The 26,049-nt window shown below is 37.7% G+C and overlaps 1 protein-coding gene across 2 annotated transcripts in view; it reads left to right on the forward strand.

Moving 5' to 3' along the window:
• The window catches only part of DIAPH3 (diaphanous related formin 3), a 496,533-nt gene that overhangs the window by 185,370 nt on the left and 285,114 nt on the right, over positions 1-26,049 (forward strand). The window lies entirely within an intron of this gene.

The following is a 26,049-nucleotide window of genomic DNA, read 5'->3' on the forward strand; positions in this document are numbered from 1 at the left end:
AGGTACTTAGATCAGTGATTACCTTTTAATTTTCAAAAGGAACCTTTTCACCATAGGCTATGCCACTTATGACTGGGCTCATTGACCACAGAAAGCTGAAGGAGAGAGATGTATTCCAGCTGGAGATGGGAAAGCTTGCTATTGAGAGGGGAGAATTAACTTCTTAAAATACATACTGGGGGGCACCTGGGTGGCACAGCGCAGTCCTTTACGTATCTGCCTTTAGCTCAGGTCATGGTCTCAGGGTCCTGTGTCGTTGGGCTCTCTGCTCAGTGGGGAGCCTGCTTCTCCCTCTCCCTCTGCACCCCTACCCCGCTTGTCCTCTTTCTCTTCTCTCTCTCTCTCTCTCTCTCAGAATCTTAAAAAAGAAGATACTATGTATTAGGCACTATACTATGTATCTGATTAAACTTGATAATCAGAGCAATGAAAGGATATTGGCAGATCCTAAAAGAAAAAAATCATTTGCATTCCTTTGAAATGCTTGTAAAATATAACTATAAATTAGAATCTCTTTCTAGAAAATAATTGTAAGTTAGAAACTCTAAAAGGTGATTTTAAATTAAGGTGGCTTTCCAGGATTTGGGATTAACCCCAAACCTTCAGCAGATATTTTTGGGTACTGTTCTTGACCAAAATGGTAAAACTTGTGTTTTGATCTTTGAAAACAGTGGGAGTTTTCCCAGCAGGCTTATCCTAGGAAAACTTGTGAAGTAAGCAGATCTTAATTTTACCTTTTGATTATGGAGAATGAACATTTTCTTTGAATAAGATTAGTGCACTCTTCAGGCAATCAAGGAAAATATATGGCAGTTAAAATGTGTATTTACATGTAAAACACTTCAGAATTTCAGATTTCATAATCTGGAATTGATTAGTTTTCCCTTTGCTTTCCTAGTAGGTACAAATGGTGGCACCTTAAAGCTATTTAAGTTATACTGCCATCCAGCTACTGTCTCTTTTTTTTCCCTCTTTACTCTGATTACTTTCTTAATTAATGAGGCCCAAAAGGGAAACTTGTTAGCATGTCTTTAATTTAGCTGTAGTGCTAGCCCTAAATGAAATAATTGGACTTTTAAAAAATTCTTAAGTCATCTAACTTTAGCCTTGAGATTCAAGGTTGGAAAAAAAAAAACAACAACAATGTATTTGCAGGATCTAATATTAGTTATAAAGGTGAAGGCGAGGGAAGGACAACCTTTTTCTGAATATTCTGTACTTCCATCCCTTTCTGCCTTTGGACAAGCTGTCCCCTCGCCCCTGAGTCTCTCATTTGACATAGTGGCTGGCCGAGCCCCACAAATTCTATCATTTCTACTCAAATGCTACCTTCTTTCTTCTGTGATGGTGGATGATTTATTGGAAAACAAAATTGATGCTTGCAGAAAAGCAGGATTTTCTATAGATATTTTGTACTAAAGATCAGAAAAGAAGGCGAGACTAAAGTATTTGGAAAGCTTAGACAAGACTAAGGGGCTGGTGGAGTCACCACCTTGCTCCTTGTCTGTTTATTCATGGCCTGGCCCCTGAGGCTTTAGGTCCAAATCTTTTGCCTGTCTCCTGTGACTCCAAAGGTTACTTTGAATCAATTTTGTAATTTCTGCAGAATTCAAAATTAAACCTTGTCACTTATTATTCAGTCCAAGGTGGCCAGACAGTTGCTCTCTGATCTCTAGCTGGCAGGGAAAAGTAGAGGCATTGCCTGCTGGTTGATTTTCATCTTTGGTTTGCATTACAGCTTCATGGAGAAGGACACAGGATTCTTGTTATTGGAGACTCTACTGGGTTTTTAGAGAAATAGAATATCTGTTTTTTTTTTTTTTTCATTGCAGTAATTCTTCTGTCTAAAAACCAGGGCATTTTGTGATAACGTGGATGGACCTTGAGGGCATTATGTTAATTGAAAATATTCAGACAGAGAAAGACAAATACTGTATGATTTCTCTTATATGTAGATTCTCAAGACAACAAAAAAAGTAAACTAAGCTCATAGATAGAACAGATTGGTGGTTGCCAGAGGCATGGGTAGGAGAAATGGGCAAAGGGGGTATAAATTGATTGAACAAACAAAAAACCCAGAGCTATTTCTCTGATTACAAAAGTGAAAGTTCCATCCCAGGAATTTAAAATGGTAAATGCCAATCAGTTGTACTCCCTAAACATTTGAAATAGGTAGAAAGAAAAAAGGAACTGAATTAAATCATTTACTCTCTATCTGTTCTAGTCACATACTCTGTATTTTTTGGTCACTAAGGTTTTTTGTTTGTTTCTATGGAAGACACTGCTTTGGGTTTTATAAACTTTCAGGTTAAGATGCCTGGGTTTTGGTGATTTTATACACTGAAAGTTGGAAAAGGAAGAGGGCCTAATAGTACCCATGGAGCATCTGTGGTATACCACTCGCTGAACTGGGCCATTTTCATGTTACCTTGTCTAATTCAGGAACACATCTCTACTGAGATTTTTCTCCTGCACAACATGCTAAGTCTCCAGAATACCACCCTGCCTCATGCTCTGGTAGAAATAGCAAGGTATTCTAGGTAGGAGCTTGGACATTTCCTCCTAACTCATGTTCTTCTTTATTATATCTTTTCTCAGTTAGATTTTAATAATGTTGTCTTTTAAACTAACCTCCCTGTGATGTTTATAACATTGCTTTAATAGGAAAGTGCCTGTGCCCTATCTTTAGGAGTACAGGAAACTGTCTTAGGCTTTTCCTGTGAAATCAACATGTTTGCCTAATTCAATTGTATTGCTTTTTCTTCTATACCTTATTTTGCTATCAAATATGACTTTGGGGGGCAGCCCAGGTGGCTCAGCGGTTTAGCGCCACCTTCGGCCTGGGGTGTGATCCTGGAGACCCAGGATCGAGTCCCGCATCTGGCTCCCTGCATGGAGCCTGTTTTTCTCTCTGCCTGTGTCTCTGCCTCTCTCTGTCTCTGTCTCTGTCTCTCTCTCCCTCCCTCTGTCTCTCTCTTCCTCTCTCCCTCCCCCCCCCCATCTCTCATCTCTCATGAATAAATAAATATTTTAAAAAATGTGACTTTGGCTTCCTTGTCTTTCTCCTACATTTTCTAGATTTTTGAGTTCTATCTTAGCTTTCTATATTTTAAATTCTTCTGAAAACAAAACGTAGGCATTTTTCCTGGTCATATTTTTCTTTTTCTCATTCTTCCTTATTCATTTCTCCCACTTTTTCTCTCTCCTGTTTTGGCTACCACTCTTCAAGCAAATATCTATTGGGTATACATTGTATGTTAGGCCTTGTGTTTGGCACTGGGGAGAGAAAGACACGTGCCCATTCACGTGTTGCTTTCACAATCTCCATCAAATGCAGTCAAGTTCCCCCTCAAGTTGAAGCACAAGAATGAGGAATGGAATGACAAATGTTGATTTTGATTCAGAAAGGACTGCCATGTTTTACTCTCTTGGGCTCCTGTTAAAACCTAACAAGATTATAAAAGAAAATTGTTTATATATCTCTTTGAAATTTAATCACAATATTCATATATTGAACATTTGGTATCATCAAAATAATGCTAATGACCTGTGTATATTTTACCAGATTGAAAGCATCTGTTGGCTAATTTTTACAGGCTGTTGGAAAATGGATTAAAGTATACTAACAGGTTATTGGTGTTGGATTTATCAACTAAAATTAATATTAATTACTTTCATTATTCACAAACTGTTAATAGGGATTAAAGGGCTTTTTGAAAGTACATGAATAGTCTAATTCACTTAGACTGATTTATTATAAAAATGTGATTCCACAATTGTTAGCTTTCTGAAGTAATCACATTTTATAACAGGTGCATCATATTTGCTAGATAAGGCCAATAAACTGGTTTATAAATAATTCCTCAACTGAACAGTTATGGCATATGGAAACAGTTAATGGATTATGCACTTAAAAACAAATCAAGCTTAGATTTCTGACATCATAGTTCAGTGGACAAAGTATTGGGGTAGGGAGTGATAAACCATGGATTATTCCAGGGACTTGGCTGTGCTCAGGGTGTCACTTTGTATTTGAAACACAATTTATTCCTCTGTATGAACAAAAGTATATAAAAAACATCCTAAACTAGCTCACAAGCCTACATGAAGATGAATAATATAATTTGTAGCAGTGTTTTTTTGGAAATATGTGTTAATAAAGAGGTGATGCCAAGATGAAGGCAATGTATCTTAAACTTTTCTGAGAAGACATTTGACAAACACTAATTTGGAAAGATTGAGGGGGAAGTCAGTGAAGAACTAAATATTTCCCTAGGGATTTTTATCCTTTGGTTCTTGTCTGTATCTGAATCTGAATCGAACTAAAGACTTAAGGAAATGATGACATAGGTCAGACATGTCTTGTTTCACCATTAGAAAGTAACTCATTGTTACCAATTATTTGTATTTTGTGTTGGGTTGCTGAAGAAACAGAAATTTATTCTGAAAGCTCTAAAGAAATAGAACTTAGTGAAAACGGCTAAAGAGAGTGGGGTTGTTTAGCCTGGAGCCACAGGCAACTTTTAAGTCCCAGAATGCTTCAGTTACACGCTTAGTTATACAGTGTATCTTTGGCATCCTGTGATGGGAATTTTAAAGGCCCTTGTAACTAGGCGCATTACTTGTGTATTGTACAAATGCTATAAACAGAAAAGGAGGAGACTTAGATGTGCGTGCATGGGGAGAAGTGCTCATAAACATAGCTTCCTCCCCCTGCTGTTTTCCTCTTCTCTCTTTTCCTTTTAACATTGGAGAGGCGAATGGTTCTAGGGAGCACTGGATGCCTAGAGTCACCTGACTAGTAGTAGATCCGGGTAAACTGTGTTCCTTTTAGATTACAAGGTCACCTTTGGTGTTTTAACTCTTGCAGTCTGTAGTGGTGCACTTGTAGCTGTCCTCTCTTGACAACATTGTAAGGTGTTAGATTTTATTGTCCTCACACATTTTTTTCACTCAGGATTTCTCTTCAGATCCCCATATCTTCTGTCTTCTCCCCATTTACCCAGGTCATCTCTTGTTGCCCTCTGGTTGCTCAAAGTACACTTCCCTATTTCAGGCATTTATTCTTTGCTTTGTCTGCATTATGTTCTCAAGACTCCCACTCATAATTAGTGTACAGTATTAGTCATCTGAAAAAATAAAGGAGACACATCCTTCTGAATGCACGGTTTTATTTTATTTTGCTTTAAAGATTTTATTTATGTCTTCATGAAAGACACAGAGATAGAGAGGCAGAGACATAGGCAGAGGGAGAAGCAAGCTCCCTGCGGGAAGCCTGATGTGGGACTCCATCCCAGGACCCCGGGATCATGACCTGAGCCAAAGGCAGATGCTCAACCATTGAGCCACCCAGGTGCCCTGAATGCGTGATTTTAATCTTAAAGCAATACTTGTAAATCTGGCTCTTCACACTGCTCCTTCCCTCTCCCTCTTCTGCATTCTTCCCTGTTCCCTCTGCCCACCTCCACAGACACTTGCCAGGCTTGGAAGAAATAGGATCATGTGGAGTTAGTATTGCAACCTGATGCCATCACTAGAGCACTAGAGAAGTGTGGGGGGTCGTGGTAGGAGTGTCATAAGGAGATAGATGTAGGAGGCTTCTTGCTGAATTGTATGCTGTTGGAATTAGAAAATAATGTAGTAAATTCTTTTGTAATAGGAAAAAACCTTTAATGAAAATAACTTTTTTAACTTTGAATTTCATAAGTTAGTTTTTGAGGTAACTATGTATTTGTGTTTTTGTGAGTTGGGTGTGTTTTGTCCCTCAAGGCTAAATCATTTAGTCACGGCTTATAATTTGTAACACGTCCTATGCATTTAACACAAGCAATCATGGATTTCTTGGCATCTAAGGAGAGCACCAGATTAGAAACCTTTGGTTATCACAGCTTTCACTTGTCTAAGTGCTTGTCTGTCTTAAAAGAATGGCTGTTTCCAAGGCAGATGCATTCTAGTTCAGGAGTTAACTTAGGGTCTTAGAACTTGGATAAGAAAAAAAAAATTACTTTCACTAATCTCTAATTGAAATTTAGCTTTTCCTTTGGTTATAAATATAAGCAACAAACACATTAGCACCTATGCCATTTCTACTTGTTCAGTTGATAATACTTTTATTTATATCCCACTAGAATTATTTCAGATATGTTAAAAATATTATTGAAACTTCTCACTACTTCAAAATGCGGGTAGCTGCGAGACTTGCAGCTGGCTTCTGTTGTTCAGTACGCTAATAAAGAAGCATATTTTGTCAGTTGGGTCCTCCAGGAGCCAATGCTGAAAGATGTTGGTGTACCAGGTTTTTTTTTTTTAGGACTTGTGCTGTGGGCAATGCAGGTGAAGCGTGAAGGTGGAGAAAGCAGGACTAGGAAGGAAGAGCCTTCAACCGTGACGGAATATGACAAATTCTCAGCCATCCTAGCTGGGAGGGTGCTCTGAGGCAGAGGGCATGTTAGGGGAGTCCCGGGTAGTGCTGCTGTCATGCTCAGCCATTGGCTCGGGTTGCCCAGGAATAACATGGCCTGGACTCAGGAGGATCCTGAGGTTGCTAACGGCTTGACTTGCCAGCCAAGTGCACTCCTTGGCAGGTATATTCCCTTCATAAAGGGAGATCTCCTATGTATTTTATTTTCTGCATTTAAGAATTATTCTGAGAAGCAGTCCACCTCTCTACCAGTGGGACCCATGGCAGCCAAGGTTATGAAGCCCGTCATAGCCTTTCTACCTTGTACAGTGCTGGGCATGAGGCCCAGGCCGGGGGCCTAGGCCTGGATTTGACTGCTGCTTATTTATATATATATATGCAATTTTATTTTTTTAAAAGATTTTATTTATTTGGGGGAGAGAGTGTGTGCACACCCACAGGGAGAGACGGAGGGAGAAGGAATCTCAGGCAGACTCCCTACTGAGCATGGAGCCTGATGAGAGCTCGATCTCACCACCCTGAGACCTGGACCCTGAGATCACCCTGGAGCCAAAGGGTTGGAAGCTTAACTGACTGAGTCACCCAGGCACCCCCTTCCCCTTCTTTTTAATTCAAGGGGCTAATACATTATCTGTAATGAGAATGAGATATTTCATCCAACTAGGAATACCTTTTTATGGTGACTTTAACATCAGGTCATTCATTTTTGGATCCTCTTTAACAGATGAATGTATTTGTTAATGAAAGTATGTCAAATCTGGCAAAACTAAGAAACTCCTTAATGAGATAATAATACAACGGTATTGATGATAATTTTTTTTTTCAGCAGTTGTGTTTACCTTATATCATTTTATTTGCTCCCAAAACAATCCTGTGGGAGAACCAAGGTGAATATTGCATAGATGTTATATGTAAGAGAAACTTGCACTCTTCAAGCCAAGTTGAGCTAAAAGGAGCTGCCCCTCTGAATGGAATATAGATCTGAGTCTAAAGCCAATGCTTCTCTGCTGTGGCATGCTGCTGCTCTGATTAAAAGAAATCCTATTATGTTTTATTTAAAGTGCTCTTCTTTGATTTAAAATAATTTCCTTCTCATCTCCTGCCACCTTACCGCTGCCCCACAGCAGTTCACCCTCAGCCCACAATTTATATTAAAGGCTTTAAAAACTTGCCATTTTTTATTAAGACCATCTTTCATCATTTGGCCCCTCTATTCATTTTTGTAAGTATTTGAGCTGTAAATACCAACACCCTGCTGTGGAGTGTGGAAGGGAGAGGGACTGTGGAGTCTCCCCCACCACACACACACATGTGTGACCCTGGCTTTTGCGGCTGTAGTTCTTTATAAAATGGGGGAGATGATACCCATCTCAGAAGGTGATGTGAGGATTATATCATGAAGATTTTAAAGCATCTTTAATGGCCAGCTCATTGTAGTTGCTCAGGAGTTATTAGCTGAACTTAAATTTTGAGAATGCAGGCTCATTTCCACTTGTAAAATTTTGTGTGCCTCCTCCGAATCTTTTGGATGACCTAGCCAGCTTTAGCCCCACCTTCCACATGAAGTCTTTCAAACCCTAGAACTGCTGCATTAGCTGCCATATGTTAGTGGCCACTTGAGAAGAATTCTGTAGCACTGATTGGTACCATCAGTTTTAGAAAGTATTAATAGATTCTGTACATCCTGTTTCTTTCATTTTTGTGTATGTCTTTGTTGTCAGATGCTTTATTAAATTCCTGTAGAAGGAGGGATCTGTTGAATCAGGAAAATCAGACTGGTTTGGTTTTTTTTTCTCATTTTTTCCCTAAGTTTGTCCATGATTTTTTTTCTTTCAGTTTATAAATCATTAATGGAGTTGAGCCAATAATTTCTGTGATATTATGAGATTTAAAAACTGAGAATTTTAACTTGGCGTGATTGAGCTAATGCTTTGAGAGTGAACTTGAAAAGCTCAATCAGCACTTGGTAAACTCCAGTTCTTGTTACTTATTCATGATTATTTTTGACAGTTATTTACAGTTTCAAAAATTAGCGAGGATGGTATGTAAGGCTTAATGTAATTATAGAACTGGGATGTATTAAGGCGTAGGGAACCTGCATTTGATAGGCCATAAGCTTTACTTGGCTCTTGTATTTGCCTAAATTCTCCCCAGGGTTTGCAGGAAGGGTGATAACTGTTAATTTTCTTATTTTCATAGAGTGCTAGCAGAAGGTTCAGAGGAGTGGTAATTTTTCAGGAATAGATTTTTCCCCCCTCCTCCTGCTTTATGGTGTAAGCTAAAGAAATTATTAGGTGAACCATATACAGTAGATTAAATTCTCCTGTTTTGACATACTAAGAACGTCCTGTGGTTTAGCTCCATTCTTGTTTCCTAAAGTGGTGACTAATTAAGGAAATACATAGAGCTGTCTTTATAACTTAGTTGATAATGAACATTGGTATTTCGGCTTTTCTAACAGCATGTCAAATAATCAATAAGGAGGGAGCGAAACCCCTGAAGTGAGAAGTCTTTATTTTGGAATGTCTTACAGCCCCAAATCTAAGATTGAGAGACACCTTTGGAATTTTCCATGCTGTATTTATAAATCAGTGTTTTCTGGTGAGTTGGTAAGGAACTTTGTCTGCAAGGAAACAATAACTGGCTAAAAGCGATTTAGACAAGAAGTCAGGTGGTTTTCTTAGATTTGGTAAATTCAGGGTCCCAATGATGTCAGGCCTCAGGATTAGCTCTTTTTTACTTTCTTAGCTTTCCTTCCATTTCTAGCATAGGTTAGCTAGTGAGGGTAGGAGGAATCATGCTCACAGATGGGGCTTTGTATTAATTTTGTATTGCTGCTATAACAAATTACTGTGAATTTGGCAATGTAATGCAAGTTCACTGTTTTACTTTTTTTTTTTTTTAAGAATATATTTTTTCATGAGAGAGAGAGGCAGAGACATAGGCAGAGGGGAAAGCAAGCTCACTGCAGGGAGCCTGATCTGGGACTCGATCCCAGGACCCCGGGATCACTATCTCAGCCAAAGACAGACTCTCAACCACTGAGCCACTCAGACACCCCACTGTTTCACATTTCTGTGGGAAGTGCCTCATGGTCTCACCTGGCTAAAATCAGCGTGTCAGAAAGGCTACATTCTGGAGAGTCTGGGGGGGACAATCTGTCTCTTCCTTGCCTTGTCCAGCTTCTAGAGCTGCCCACATATGTGGCTTCCTTAATGACATCCCTCTCAGACTCTGACCTCTGCCAGGAAAGTTTCTTTTGAAGAACTTTGTGATTCAATTGGGTATACCTGGCCAATCCATGCTAGTGTCCTAGTCTTCAGGTTTCTCACTGTCATCATATCTGCAAGGTTTGTTTTTCCACGTAAAGTAAAATATTTACAGTTCTAGGGATTAGAACATGGTCATCTTCCGCAGAGGAGGATGAGGGTGCTAGGATGAGCAGTCCAAAAATTGAAACATTTCACAAGGTACTTGGTATTTGTTTATTCCATTCATTAAAATTATGTCTGTCTTCTTTATGTGTATGTTCCTTTTACAGGAATGCCATATTAGGGTCCTGGGGCATTTTAACTCTGTAAATTTATTTGTTCTGTTCATTAAATGTTATTGAGTTTCAGATTTTTAATAATCACGTTAACATGTTTTTGTTACCACTCCTAAGCGCTTTTCTGGAGTTTTAGGAAAAATCCTTACAAAATGTCTTTCTAAGTACCAGGAAAGATTTTTTTTTCCCTTCTTTAGTCAAATATACTATATTTAATGAATGGGCAACAGGTATCACACATAGTCTATTAAGGTATTTTCTAGTTTGTAATGTACGCTATAAATTTTATTTTTCTTTCTGAGAAATTACTAAATTCTGTATATTTATACATGTATTTTCAACCCAGAAATCTAGGGTAAAGAACCATTGGCATTTAAAATCAAATGGGTGTGGCACATGGCTGGCTCAGTTGGTTAAGTGTCTGCCTTCAGCTCAGGTCGAGTCCCTAGTCAGGCTCCCTGCTCAGTGGGGAGTGTACTTCTCCTTCTCCCTCTGCCTCTCCCTCTACCACCGTGTTCTCACACACGTGCTCTCTTTCTCTCAAATGAATAAAAAAAGTCTTTTTTAAAAAAAGAAAGAAAACAAATTGATTCTTTACTCTTATTTGTTGCCTTTGTATTTTAAGAAAGAAGGAAAAAGTGGTTCTAATTTAGAAAAAGAAATGCATTATATTTTATACATTATTAATTTTTGGGAGATAACTTATGATTACATTATTAACTTTCTACACTTCCTGTTGAAAAACAATTTCCTCACTCTGTTGTTTAGTTTAATATTTAAAAATGCAGATTATGATTCTTGTTTGTGATTTTCACAACATATTTTCATCTGAATAGTGTTTGTTTTGTGATAGAGACTTTGGGAAGAGGGACGTTTCCTGGTCCAGATATTACTCAGACCTAATAAGCATCTATAAATGGATATGAACATACAATTTCATTACAACCTAGAAAATATATGTCGTTATAGTTGCATATTTCACTGGGCAATTTCAAGTACACTATATAAAAAGTTTATTTTAATTGAAAAATTTCATCACTGAGGAAATCCCATTTATTAGAAAGATCTCATGCAACCACATTTCACACAAAATAAGCAATTTATTTTAATTTAATTGTTGGCTGTTAGTCATTTGCCAGTCTACTCTTCTATCATAATAGTGCCTTAGACTCATTCTTTCTGAAGCAGAGCTCTTCTTCCTCCTTTAATCTTCTTTTCTTTTTCAATTAGAGAACCAATTATTTTTCAGGGTTTCACAGGTCACAGTGGGACAGTTTGGCGCTCTGCTCCCACAGCATAGGATTCAACCCAGAAGAGTTGAAATAGCCAGTGGAATAATTGTTTTTAAATGAGGAGTATTAGTGTTTAGAGATTTAATGTTTTTCTTTTTTAAAATTATATTTTTTTCTGAATAATACTTTTCTCAAGTTTTATTGTGCTTCATTTCAAACCTTGCCCATCTATATAAAAGTGAATATGAGCTCTCTGACCAATCATTTGTGTTTCCATTACCCACTTTAGTAGATTGCACAGTGTTTCCTGGACTGATAAGGAGTAAAGCAGCAGTCTGTGCTAGCTTCAGTGTGGTAACAATACTTTTATAATATAATTTCCTAGATGTGTGTGTGTGTGTGTGTTTCATAAACTTACATGTTTATGAAAGAATATCCTTCCATGAACCAGATAATCCAAAATTGATAATCATTTTTTACCGGCTGCTTCATTTTTTACCGGCTGTTTTTTTGCTCTGCAAGATTGTTGAGTGCAGAGAAGGCAACTGATGGGATCATCCCATGCCCATTTTTGTATCTCTGAGGTGTGCTTTATCAAAAAAGCTATTTTCGTGAATGTGTTCTTGATGAATAAGCGTAACTTACCACCTCAATAAATCAAAATTTCTCATTATTCTTGATTATATGAGGGTTGTAAGAAGTCCAGAACAGCTGTTGGAAGCAAAAAGCAATGAGAGAAAGGAGCTGACTTGAACACTAAGAGGGAAGAGGAGCACCTGCTTGGCCCCGATAACCATGCCTGATTCTTGTATTTTAAGACTTAGGCCTTCCTCCCATTTTCATGTGTAGAGGCTGAGGCTCAGAGAAGTTAAAAATCTGGCCCTTGGGGTCACATCATTATCAAGGAGCTAGCAGTCAAGAATTCACTTCTTCCGGACTCCCTACCTTGTGTTCTTTCCTCTCTCACCTGTTTAGACCAGAAAGGGAAAGAGTCCGTGGAAGTGGATGCGGACTGTTGTGGAAATGACCTTGGTATCAGCTCCCCTGACTACCTGTGTGACACACAGTGACCTCTTTTTTTTTCTTCCTTTAACCTTTGGAAGCTCTAACAGCTATTTCATTCATTACATACGTATTTCCAACTTTTTTTTCCCTCTTAAATACCTTTATATTGTTTTCTCCTGTTCTTCCTCTTCTTAAGAAAGTAATGCCAGCTGTCTTCAGATTTTTCACCCCTACAAATAGCACATTTTTCCTATCCCATGTGTGCATGTGTTCTAAAGGATTAAAAAGAAAAAGAAAATCTTCTCTGTTATTGGTAGCTTTTTTAGGGTCTGGTCCAACTTGTATTTCTAGCTGTATTCTCCTTGTTATTTTTCTGCTCTCTACACTAGACTTCAGTAACTTTGGTCTATTTTTTCACCAAGTATGGCTGTGCATTTCATTGCCTCTCCCTGGGTCTTCATCATTTACTCTTGAGTATTTTAATTTGCAGTTTCTACCCATTCCTCATCTCCTACGACAATTCCCCGTGGGAGCTACTGCTGCCTTATTGGCAGTACGTCTTCCACCAGGTTCCGTGTTGACGAGCTTGCCTGGGTTCTGCCCCTGGCTGCTACCTGCTGTGCAGTTTTCTGCTTTCACATGGTTGAACCCTTTCTCTTTCACTGGAGAGTGCCAAAGCCTCTGGAAACCCTTCCCTCTCCTGCTGCTCTGCTCTCTCTTTCATCTCCTACTACCTTCTCCTTTGTTCTTTTACTTCAGCCACACTGGAGACCCCCCCAGATTCGCTGCAGAGGTTCCCTGTCTTGGACACGGAAGGGGAAAAATTAAGTCTTACCATCTGTGACTGTTGACTCCAATGTCGCCTTCTCCGTGAGGCTCCTGCACTTGCTTTCTGACTTAGTACTGCCAGGTTTTCCCATGCGCTCCACCCCTGCATCCCCATGCCAGCTCTTTCTACCTTGTTTTTGTTTTTGTTTTTTTTTTTTTAGATCGTCTGTCAACTTCTAGCATATCATTATCTACCAAGCATGTGTTTGTCTTTTTATTTCTTTGCCCTCATTGGAATTCAAACTCTTTAGGGGAGAGATCTTTGTTTTCCTTTCCTGATGTACTGCTAACCCCTAGCAGAATGCCTGACGCATAGCAGACAGGGAATTAATGTCTGCTGAATGAATGAATGGGCTCTCATTCCTTTAAAAGAGAAATACAATAATTTCATCTTCTCCCAACAAGCTATCTGTTTCTTTTTCATTTTAAGCAAATAGGAATTTTGGATGGAGAGTAGAAATATTTAAGTGATCCAGATTCCAATGATTTCTGCCACTGATGACTTTAGCTCCAAGTGAATAACAAGCTCTTCTATAAACTAGGTTAAAAAAGTTCAGAACTGTGAAGGTGATTGAGGGTGGGATAGGTTCAGGATCTAGATGCTGAAATGATTGACCTTTCTTGCTTGGTTTAGCAGCAAGGATCTGTATAAGGAGGAGGAAAGAGTTGAGGTAAATTCTGTCTTATTGTTGGATGGACCTTGATTCCAAGTGTGCAAACCAAGAATAACTGTTAACAAATAGATTGTAACACATTTTATAGATTCCCCCCCCCCCGAAAATTGCACCTTTGTTGGATATTGATTTTTTTTTTGTAGGAGATGAAATTCATATCACATAAAAACTATTTTTAAGTGAATAATTCCATGGCATTTAGGACATTCACATTGGAGTGCAGCCACCACTTCTGTTTAGTTTTAAAACCTTTCCATCAGTCCAAAGTGAAATCCTGTACCCATTAAGCATTTTTCCCCCTTTGTTCGTTTTCTCCAGCCCTGGCAACCACCAATCTGTTTTCTGTCTGTGTGAATTTATACTGGGTGTTTCATATAAATGGGAGACCTGCAATATGTGACCTTTTTCTGTCTGACTTCTTTCACTTAGCATGGTATTTTTTAGGACCGGACACGTTGTAGCATGTACAGTGCTACATTCCTTTTATGTATATACTATGCTATGTATATATGAATTTTTTTTATTCCTTCTTTGCACATTGAAACTGTTTCCTCGGGATCCCTGGGTGGCGCAGCGGTTTGGCGCCTGCCTTTGGCCCAGGGCGCGATCCTGGAGACCCTGGATCGAATCCCACGTCGGGCTCCCAGTGCATGGAGCCTGCTTCTCCCTCTGCCTATGTCTCTGCCTCTCTCTCTCTCTCTCTCTCTGTGTGACTATCATAAATAAATAAAAAATATTTAAAAAAAAAGAAACGGTTTCCTCTTTTTCTGGGCATTTGTGAATAGTGCTGCTGTGAACATGTATTTGTTTAAATCCTTGTTTTCCATCTTTGCGTAATAGACTTAGGAGTGGAATTGCTGTGTCACATGGTAATTTGGTATTTAGCTTTTTGAGGAATTGCCAAACTGTTTTTCATTGTGGCTGAGTCTTTACATTCCTTCCATCAATGCATTAGGGTTCTAATTTTTCCACATTGTTGTAAATGCTTGTTTTTTTGTTTTTGCTTTTGTTGTTTTTTGGGGGGGATAGTTGTTGACTTTAAGCTTTTAAAAATGTCAAAATTCACTGGAACTGTTTTTATGTAAAGATTTGATTGGGCATAACAAAATCAAGTACATTAACTCTTCTTATAGAGACTAATACAAGCTTTAATCAAGTAGAGAAACTTGGGATACAAATAATAATATAGAAAATTTGAACAGTGGTAGGATTCACAGGTATTACACCTGGGAAGCTTGCAAGTTTACATGAAAGATAATGTGTTATGGGTTATTCTATATTATAACTATAAAATATTACATGTGAGTGAAGTAGACATGAAATATTACTTATGTTCCTAAAATTTTGTAAAGATGGTTAACTATTTACACTGCTATAGTTTATTATTATAAAATAATTGTTACAGAAAACTTAGAAATAGATGAAAGAAAAAAGTACCACCCTAAACTCTGCTACCTACTTTAAATCAGTGTAGGGTTTGCCTGTATTCCCTTTTATCTTTTCGAAATGTGTATAAGCAATATAATTTTGTATTATTTGCACAGATGCATTCTACGCTATTAAATAGGTTTTATAATATTTTGGCTGGCCATTTAGTATTATGTCAGTCATTATATCACAGCTGTTAGACATTTAAGAATCTATTGATTGAAACTGGATTAATTAGAAACAGCTTCATGAGGGGAGGTGGCTTCACCTTGTTGACCCCATGTGAAATTTCTTTCTTTGCTCTGGTGTCATTTCCTTTGAGGTATGCTCTCTGTGACTTTCCAGACTGGGATAGACCTCTCTGTAAGTCCCACATAGCTCTTTTTCATTCATAGCATTGGTTTGTGATTCTCATAAAATTCTTATTTGTGTATTTATTTAATGTTCTCTTTCCTTAATAGACTCAATCTTTCCATGGATAAAACTAGATCTGCCTTCTTCCCTCTCTATTCTTTTCACTGAGGCCAGTATCTGATGTTCACTGATGCTTCATAAGTTTTTTGGATGGGTTAGTGAATAAAAACACAGAGAGAAGGAGAAAAAGTGGAAGTAAAGGCATGGATATGTGCTGAGTGAGTTTGGGGAAATATGTAGGCTTCAGAGTTAAAGAGTAGTAATGGTGTGTACTTCAGTTTCTGTGGGGATGGGTGCAGAGGATAGGTGAAGCAATGAACCAGGAGAGTTGTATCCATATTATGGAGGTCTTTGTATGTAAAATTCAGGCATTTAAATTTAGTTCTATCACATCAATATTAATAATTTAAAATGTTAAATATATTAAATTTTGTCAAAAACATTGAAATGTGTTGAAGATAGATATACTGTGACATAGTGTCTGTTTTAGTATGACAGCTCTGTGTTGTAGTAGGCAAAATCCATAGGCTGGGCTACCATTCAGAGGCCACTTGAATTACTCAGGGAATTAATGATGAAGTCTGGAATCTAGGTTCCTTCCATAGGAGTAAGAGAGATAAGAGAGAGATTTTGGAAATATAGTCAACCAGGATTAGACAATTATTAGCAGGTGGACTTTGGAAAGCATTGCAGAGCCTAGGCTGATGTAAGGTTAATAGTGTGAATTAAGCTGGTGTCTATAGATTTTAGGCTGAAGATAAACAGCTTTTATTTTTACCCAGTTGACTTGAGACACTGTTATGGATCTTCATTTTAGGTTATATCATAGGTTCGCAAAGCTTTTCTGCTTATAGTAAAATATTTTAGTCTCTGTGGGTCATAGGGTCTTTGTTATAGCTACTCAGTTGCACTGCTACAGTGTAAAAGCAGCCACATACTCTATGAAAACTAATGATCATAGCTGTGTTCTAGTAATATTTTATTTACAAAAACAAGTGGCAGACCAGACTTGGCTCATGGGGTTATAGTTTATTGACTACTGAGTTATCTAATTGAAGTTTTATTTCAGATTATATTATTAAATTATACTGGATCCCAGTGTGTATTATGTGACTTCCTTTGACAGTGATCACTAACTGGAAGTAGGACTGGAGAAATGGACTGTTGTATTTAGTTAGGTTTGGCAATTCACCTCATAGACATTTGTGACTAAATGTCAGGTAAGTAAATGGAGAAAGGGCATAGTGGCAACTACCTGAAGAAGTTTGGAAAGTCTAAGTTGGGTGGTGGAAGAAATAAGGGTAGGGGATGTTAAAGGGAAACTAGTTAAAATACAAAGACTAGAGATTTTTGTGAATTTTAAGATCAGGCTTCTTGGACATTAGTGAGAAAATGTGGAATTCTAAGTGCTGTATCTTAGATAAAGACCTTTCAGGAAGAGGTTTAATTCTAAAGAGTCAAATAGTTGTATAGCCAGAATTCTGGAATAAAATGATGGAAATAGAAGCAAGATTCTGAAATAAAAAAATTAATAATGAAAAGCTTCATTTTTGGAATCGGAATGCCTGGTTGGAATCTGGTCTCTCAATTTTTTTTTTTTTTTGGAACTTGGATGAATTTGTAATATTTTTCAGATTAATTTTCTCATCTGAAAAAAGGTTGATAGCTACTCACAAGATTTTCAAGAGACCATGTCTACTGAATGCCTAGCATGATACCTGATTCACATTACTTCATAAATGGCTACTCTTATTATTGGTTCACAGACTGCCTCCCTGTGCACAGAGGGCAAGGAGAGACCACTGAAGGAGGCAGACCACTCCAGACTGATAGATGGCATGTTTAAAAAGCAAGGGAACTTAACTTACAAGACTTGTTTGGGGCAGCTGCAAGATGAGTAGATGTTTGTGCCTACCCATCAAATCTTAAAAATTTATATAGAGGCTTTAACTGGATCCAGTCATGTATACATCTGGATGGTTTCAACAAACCCTACTCTCTCGAGGCTATGTTCTTGGACCAGCCTCCACTGTGGGAATAGTAGAGCATACATTCCAAGGACAGCAGGTCAGGAGTCCCTAGTCACCTGGGTCAAGCTCAAAGATCAGCTGGTCATCATGTCCTCTTGATTATCTTTTCCAACAATTATACTAATTTCATTTGTATTCCTTTATGACAAAGAAGAGTAGCTGTTATGAATCAGGCATTTGGACTGGATATTCTCTAAGTTCCCTTCCATAGCTAAGATTCCTTTTTTTATTGCTATTTACGGTTTCTTCAGTGACAATTAATTTGAATTCATTTTTAAAAATATTTTATCTATTCATGATAGAGAGAGAGAGAGAGAGAGAGAGATAAGCAGAGACACAGGCAGAGGGAGAAGCAGGCTCCATGCAGGGAACCCAATGCGGGGCTCAATCCCAGGACTCCAGGATCAGGCCCTGGGCCAAAGGCAGACACTTAACCGCTGAGCTACCCAGGGATCCCCTTGAATTCATTTTTAAGACCTAGTATTCAATGCTACTTTTTTGAATAGTAAAGGCCTTATGAGATTTAATACAAAACAACTGTTAGAAAGATGTAAAATATTCCCTTCCCTCGTGGTGGTCTTTCAATTAGATCATAAGTTTGGTTTCTGAGTATACTATGTCAAAATTACTGCTTCCATTCATGAAATGGTATAGTAACTGGGGTCAATTTTTGTCATTGGTTTATATCAAAATAGTGAAGAGTTAAGAGAATCAGGCAGTGAGCCATGCAGAGTTAAAGTTAGAGGGGAATGCTGTTTTTGTAATGACATTTTCTTAATTTTTTTTTGAAAACTATTGAACATGAGCATACGACTCTTTATACTAATTGTAATGCATTACTGTACCCCATAATCTATGAGAGTGTTCACCTCTGCACTCTGCCTGTCCAGCTGTTGTCTTGAACAATTATCAGCGAGTTATTATTCCGGTATGAGCTGTGTCATGCTCGAAAGTGGGATAAAAAAATGTTAATGAGCATGCATGAATGTTGGTTGATGAAGGTTAAGTGCTTGCAGATATGCTCTCTGCATTCTTCCCTGTGAATGTTCAGATGGAGGCAATGGGTTCTGATGAGGGATTACAAACAAATAGTGCTGATTGACAGTTCTTGATTTAACATTAAAATGGTATCTAAAGGCAAATTCAGTGTTTCCGCTGAATAATAGACACAGTGTTGTTGACCTCTGATGCAGCTCTATACTTCATCATCAGTTTATTTTACAATTTTCCTTTTCTTTCTGTTGTACCAGATTTTCAAATTCTCTCATTTTGTATTACACATTATTTTAAAGTTGTGCCTGGTGATCGTGGTATAGTTTAGAAAGAAACACTAACATGTCCATTATGTACTTGGGTTTTTAGAATAATAACCTTTCTTTTTTTTTTTTTTTGAATAATGACTTTTCAATTTTAAGTATGACCAAATTAAAATATTATATACAATAGCTATTCAAGCTGATAAGCATGGTCCAGTACTCATCAGCAATATGTTTTTTGTCTTTGTGTCTGTTTGCATGTATTTTTAAATGATGCCCAAGTGCTTTTTCAGCATTTGTCATTTGTATACTAATTAAAATTAGCTACATATATATTCTTTAGAATTTTTGGAGTTGATTTTTACAAACATTGTGTTTCCCATGCTATATATTGAACATGAACTTGAAATAGTTTTTTTTTTTTAATGACAATGCAAGGAATAGTATTAAGTAGTCTTGATGAGGCATTTTTTCTCACTATTGTATCCATTATTAATAATACAAAACTTGGTGTTCCAACTGGAAATTGTGCTTTATATAAAGTCTAAAATATTATACAAATGTTTGTTTTTAACCAATTTTAGCTGAAAGGACTACACAGCAGGATCACAGTGCTTTGCATCTTGTAATGGAAATGGAAAAAGTGGGAATGTTGGTTAGGTAGACATAGAATTGTCAGGTTAGTAAGATCTATAGTGATAATTTTATCATTTAATAGATGAAAAGTGTGATGGCCAAACACAGGATTAAAACCTTTGCCAGTAGAATCATCATTGGATTATTTATCACTCAAATGTTTTCTATATGTGTCCCATGGAGACAGCACCCTGTAATTCAATGCCTATTTAGGAGATTTTATTTATTTTAAGATTTTATTTTATTTATTCATGAGAGGTGCAGAGAGAGAGAGAGGGAGAGAGGCAGAGACACAGTCAGAGGGAGAAGCAGGCTCCATGCAGGGAGCCCAGTGCGGGACTCAATCCTGGGTCTGCAGGATCACACCTGGGGCTGAAGGCAGTGCTAAACCGCTGGGCCACCGGGTCTGCCCCCCCTATTTAGGAGATTTTAATAATACGCTAGAGTGTTCTGTTATACATATATATATATGTATATGTATTTTATATTTTATATTTATATATATTATATATATATATATATATGCATATTTTGAGTATGTGAAGCTTATTTTGTAACAATTTATAGGTTTTTTTCCTGGAACGATAAATTCATGATTATTAGAGGAAATACCGATGTGTTAACTCTGAATTCCAAGGGAAACAGGACAGGAATACCCACCTGGACCTCTTGGCCCTGGTTCCCACATGCATTCTATAGATCGATATTCCTCCACAGAAGAGGGCCTCCTTATCTCCTAGCCCAGCAGCTTTGTACTTACGGACTATTTCTCCTTGGAGCTCCATAATCCCTATTGTATTAAGTGCTTAAGACTTAGTGTTCGTGTGGCTTTTTTTTGTCAGCAAGTGAAATTGGATATACAAATCATACTCCCTCAAGGCTAGCTACTTCTCAGTGCTATGCCTAGGATTGCAGTTATCCACCATCAATCAGCAAGCAGAGGCTCTGGTTTTGGTTATTGAATCAGTCATGGCAAATCATGCAGCACAGCCAACCAGCCAGTCAGCCAAACGACAAATATTGGGTGCCCCTCCTATGACAGGTACAGTCCTAGCTCCTGTGATGCAGTACCAAGCAAGACAAAATTCTTGCCTTTTTGTGGTGTATTTTCTTTTTTTTTTTTTTTTCTTTTTTTTTTTTTTTTTTTTAATTAACTTTTATTGGTGTTTAATTTACCAACATACAGAAAAACACCCAGTGCTCATCCCGTCAAGTGTCCACCTCAGTGCCCGTCACCCATTCCCCTCCAACACCCGCCCTCCTCCCCTTCCACCACCCCTAGTTCGTTTCCCCGAGTTAGGAGTCTTTATGTTCTGTCTCCCTTCCTGATATTTCCCAACATTTCTTTTCCCTTCCTTTATATTCCCTTTCACTATTATTCATATTCCCCAAATGAATGAGAACATACACTGTTTGTCCTTCTCCGATTGACTTATTTCACTCAGCATAATACCCTCCAGTTCCATCCACGTTGAAGCAAATGGTGGGTATTTGTCGTTTCTAATTGCTGAGTAATATTCCATTGTATACATAAACCACATCTTCTTTATCCATTCATCTTTCGATGGACACCGAGGCTCCTTCCACAGTTTGGCTATTGTGGCCACTCTGGAAAACTGTGTGGAGGTTCCTCAAAGAGTTAAAAATAGACCTGCCCTACGACCCAGCAATTGCACTGTTGGGGATTTACCCCAAAGAGTCAGATGCAATGAAACGTCGGGACACCTGCACCCCGATGTTTCTATCAGCAATGTGGTGTATTTTCAAATAGAGAAGGTATTAAATAAACAGCCAAAAATAACTACAGTTTTTTGAACGTCCTATGAAAGTAGTGAGCAAGTTATGGCAATAGCTGCGAGACTGACTAAAGAGGGTGGTCACTGAAGGCCTCTGAGGTCCCAACATTTCATTGGAGACCTGAAGGGGAATTAGGAATTTGCCAGGCAAGGAATCGAAGGACAAGCTCCACAGATATGGGAAATAGCATGTTCAAAGTCCCTTAGGTTGGGAAGAATCTGTAATCTAGTATCCTTCAGAAGCTCAGTGTGGCTGGAGCATATTATGTAAAGGGGAGAATGGTGGGAAGTGGGGTTTGAGTCCTGGATTGCTTGGAAAAGCTTCAGGCAAAAATTTGAGTTGTTTTGGAGAGTGAATATGGTTTATGAAAGCAGGAAGGAAAGGAGAAGGCTAATCCTACTGAAGGTATGATCAGGTCAGCGGAAGATTTGCCTCACTGTTGCAGTATATTCTGGCCCAGGGCATAGGACTATAGAACGGCCCTGTGGTGGTTGATGTTACAGCCTAGGAAGTGGCCTGCTGCGATCCTAGAATGATTGATACTAAAGACAAGTTCTTTCTATATGCTTTGCCACTCTGTTTTCTAAAAGAGTGTGTAAAGAAAGGACTATAGCCCCTTTTCTTTGTAACACATAAGAAAGTTGTTTGAAACAAGTTAGTGTCAAACGTAGTGGTTTTTGACTTAGCTCTGCTTTAACAAATAGTAGAGATGTATTTCAGTAAACTCTCAAAATCCCACTGCATACAAGGCATGGATGATGGTAGAAATCCAATGTGACCACTCCCCTCTTCAAATTCTGTTATTGGATTTCTGCTTCCCTGTGCGGATTGGGTTTGCCTTCCATCTCAGAGATCTGCTATTAGTTCACGAGTAATGGTAATTCTTGAAATAAACCATTCTGTTCTTCAACTGCCTGTGCAGAATGAGACTGGAAAAGACTGAAGCTCTTGCCTTTTGGACTTCTGTTTTTACTAAGAATTTTTTTTCTACATTCTCAAAAAACATAACTATTTTACTTCTTTGTGCATATGTATGTAAATTCATATATTTACATATAGAAAGTGACTCTTCAGACAGAGGGGAAAGAGATGCTTTCTAATCCTGTCTCCTATTCAGCTTTCAAGCCCCACACCTAAAACCACTTAGTCCATGAAGATTTTCCTGATTAATTTAGTCAGATACTTTGCTTCTTTAAACCTCCATGTGTCTTTTCCCTGGATTGGCCTCATTTCTTTTAGTCATTCAAAAATTCACTAACTTTTCAGTAAACTCTTTTAATGGGCTTCTGATGGGTTGTCTTTCAAAAGATGCCTGACTCCTTTAAAAATATTTCACTTTATATAAATGATTCTATGATTGTATAATTTTTATCTTCGTACATATTACTGGTCCAATTTTTTTTTAAAGATTTTATTTATTTATTCATGATAGACAGAGAGAGAGAAAGAGAGAGAGAGGCAGAGACACAGGCAGAGGGAGAAGCAGGCTCCATGCTGGGATCCTGACGTGGGACTCGATCCCAGGTCTCCAGGATCGCGCCTTGGACCAAAGGTAGGCGCCAAACTGCTGAGCCACCCAGGGATCCCCTACTGGTCCAGTTTTAATTGAAAATTTTTAAGGACCAGGATGATGTTTTACTTTCTCTATCTTTCCTTGGATATCTCTGTGCCTTGTGAATGAGTGAGTGAATGAAACTGCTTAAAATTGTTCTTTGTGGTGACAAAGAAGCCCTTGGAGGAGCTCTATATTGACAACTCTTTTTTTGTTTGTTTTTTTGACAGCTCATGTAATTTTAGTTGTTTTCATTGCTCTAACAGGGCTTTCATTGCCCTGGGTGTCTTCCTTCCAAAAACGGAGTTTGGGACTGTGAGAATAGCCTAGAATCAAGAATCTGGTTTTTAGTCTCGAATCTGCCACTGGGTAGTTCTTTGGACTTGGGGAGGGCATTTTTCTAGGCTCTATTACATATCTATAAAATGAGAGTTTCATTTTAGTTTAATATTCGGGGATTTTTTTGAAACTACTCATCTTTGTTAAAATGAAGAACTAAGCAACCAAAATAAACTTTGGGAAAACTGCTGTAAAATCCATGTATCTAGGCTCAGTAGAGGAAGAACTGTACTAATGGTGGTAAGTTTGATCATATTTCTTTTCTCAAAAGAAAATGAGATTATCACTTAGGCATGCTACACTGTAGATGCATCAAATGCTTATATACATATGGAAAAATACAAGGATGTTTATTGTAATAATACTGGTGGCAAAAATTTAGAAACCCCTTAAATAATCATTAAGGAAAGTCATTGATTATGGTAAATTAGGACATGTGGGTGACATACCGTGAAGCTCTTTCAAAGAATGTGGTTGATCCAAACATAGGAACATAGAAGAATGTCTAGTGTCTATTACCTTGTCAACAAGTAAAATGTAGAACAATATATATGGTAAAAGTTTGATTAAAAAGAAAAAAAAAACCTAAACCATATATTTGTATACATGTGTATACATCTGTTTTATATACACACTTAAATATGTATATTTATATTTTATGTGTAGCCCTTTAGAAGATGACTAGCAGGGGCTTTATTACTAGTAACTGTTGTTAACAGTAGTTTGCTTTGGAGGAATATTTACAATAACATGTAGATAAGGGAAAGGAAACTTTGCTTTATTGTTTGAATTGTTGTACAGTGATTTTTAAAAATTCTTTCTCCTAGAAAACATTTCTAGCATAACAGAACAATTAGCTGGACTAGCAGCATGCTTAGGTTTTTGTTTTTTGTTTTTTTTAAACTCTATATTTTATATGTTTAACCAGAAAGTAAAAAGGTGACTTTGCCCTAGTCAATGTAAATGAATCTCAAAAATTGTAACAAGATATGTGAGTCATTTGTTTGATTTTTTTAAACAGTCACTGCTTAGAAATGACCTTAGCTTTCCAAAGTGAAAGAAATTTTTGTCAAGTATATTACATACACAGGGTTCCATTAATTCAGTAAACTGCATTCAGAAAGCAGTATATTCGATAGTTAATTATTGCAAATGGTGCCAGTGATCAGAAGGGACACCCATTTGTAATGAAGGGAATCTGTGTAATGGTTACGCTGAAGAATGTTTGCTCAAGTGTGAGGCTAGAAGTAATTGATGAAGTGGAAGTTGCATATATCTTCCTCAGGCTTAGAAGGAGCAGCTTGTGAAAGGCTGAGAAAGCATTGTGAGTATTCAAGTAGCCAAGTAAAGAGGGCTAAGTAGAGGAATAGGATTTTAAATTTTAAATGCTTTTATGTCACATATTATGTAAGTCAATAGAAATGTGTGTGTTATAGGTGACTTTCTTTTTGGGCATTTGTACGTATACATGAAGAGAAGAGTTTTTGTGGTCCTCATTGGCATTTTAAGATTCGGAATATGATATTTGTTGCTATAGATATCCTTTCCTACTGGAATTGTAGGGGAGTTTATATCCAATATGAATTTCTCTATGAATTGAAGAATCTAATGTAATGCAGCCCATATTTTTGAAAATAACATGTCTGCTCACCTATTAGCACTTGCACGTCTCCCATTCACTGCTTACAGAGCAAGATAGTCTAGTAGACAGGTGCACTCGCTGCCTAAACATGCCATGTACCACGCTCACTTTCCAGAGCTTGCCCTGCTTTGGTTGAAGACCATCCTTCCTATGGAGTCCCAGACCGGAAGCTGGGCACAAATACCTTCTACTCTTGGGTTTCCAAACCCTATTCTGTTGTCTTTTACCTCAGACCCTCTCCCTATAAGCCATTTCTATCTGTGGGAGGAGGAGAGGAGCATAACCCTCTATGGTTGGGTCTAAATTCTGATCCTATCTCCTCTGGTCATCTGCAAGTTTTCTCTTGGTCCAAGAAGTTCTTTTTGTCGTCTTCTGCCTGAGACTCTGTCCTTACCTTCTCTTCTGCATCTTTCCTTTGCACTGTGGAAAATGGGATCCTGTCCCCTTTTAAATAAAGGAAAACCGTGAGCTCATTTAAACGTATTCTCCCTGTAAGTTCCCAGTTCTTGAACTGAACCACATAGCTTTCAAGACTCTTGTCACAGTGTGGATATTAACAGAAACCTAATTTTACACTCAGTGTTGAGGAATGACCTCTTATTCTAAGCATTATCTTTCCCCCAGAAGAAGTAAATGCCATTGATCCTGAAATGGCAAGGCTATGGGAAAAATCTCTGAATAAAAGAAAAAAAAAAAAAAACTTCAGTTATCGTCTCCATTTATTCTCTGGCTCTACTTTCTCTTCAGGGTGGAATGAATCTTAGTCATTCTGCCTTTAATTCCATTCATCTCACATGTTATCACATTTGTAGTTTCTGCTGATGGGCCAGATAGGCTCTAAATGGCCAGGATGATCAGATTTCCAGAGCAGAAAGAGCACAAAAAAGGGAGTCTAGAGTTCTGATGTGCATTTGCCAGACTGTTTTCTATTTTCTGCTACAATTTTCTTACTTATCTTACTTATAAAGTAAGATTTTTATTAGGTGATATTTTATTAATCATTTTAATAGGGGAGAAAGGATTTGAAACTTTGAGAAATTCAAGTAATCATTTGAAATACGTATTACATGTTTCTTGGATAAACAAAAAAGTAAAATAATAATAGCGATATTATTTATTAAAACATTTTAAAGACTCAGAATTTTGACATACACCAGAGTCCCCAGTTAATGGGTGTTCCTAGACGTCAAAAATGTTCTTGGTATTTCATTTTGTGTTCTACGTTAGCTTATTGGTATATGTCTTTTG

Source organism: Vulpes lagopus, chromosome 16, assembly GCF_018345385.1.
Source record: "Vulpes lagopus strain Blue_001 chromosome 16, ASM1834538v1, whole genome shotgun sequence".
Classification (NCBI taxonomy): domain Eukaryota; kingdom Metazoa; phylum Chordata; class Mammalia; order Carnivora; family Canidae; genus Vulpes; species Vulpes lagopus.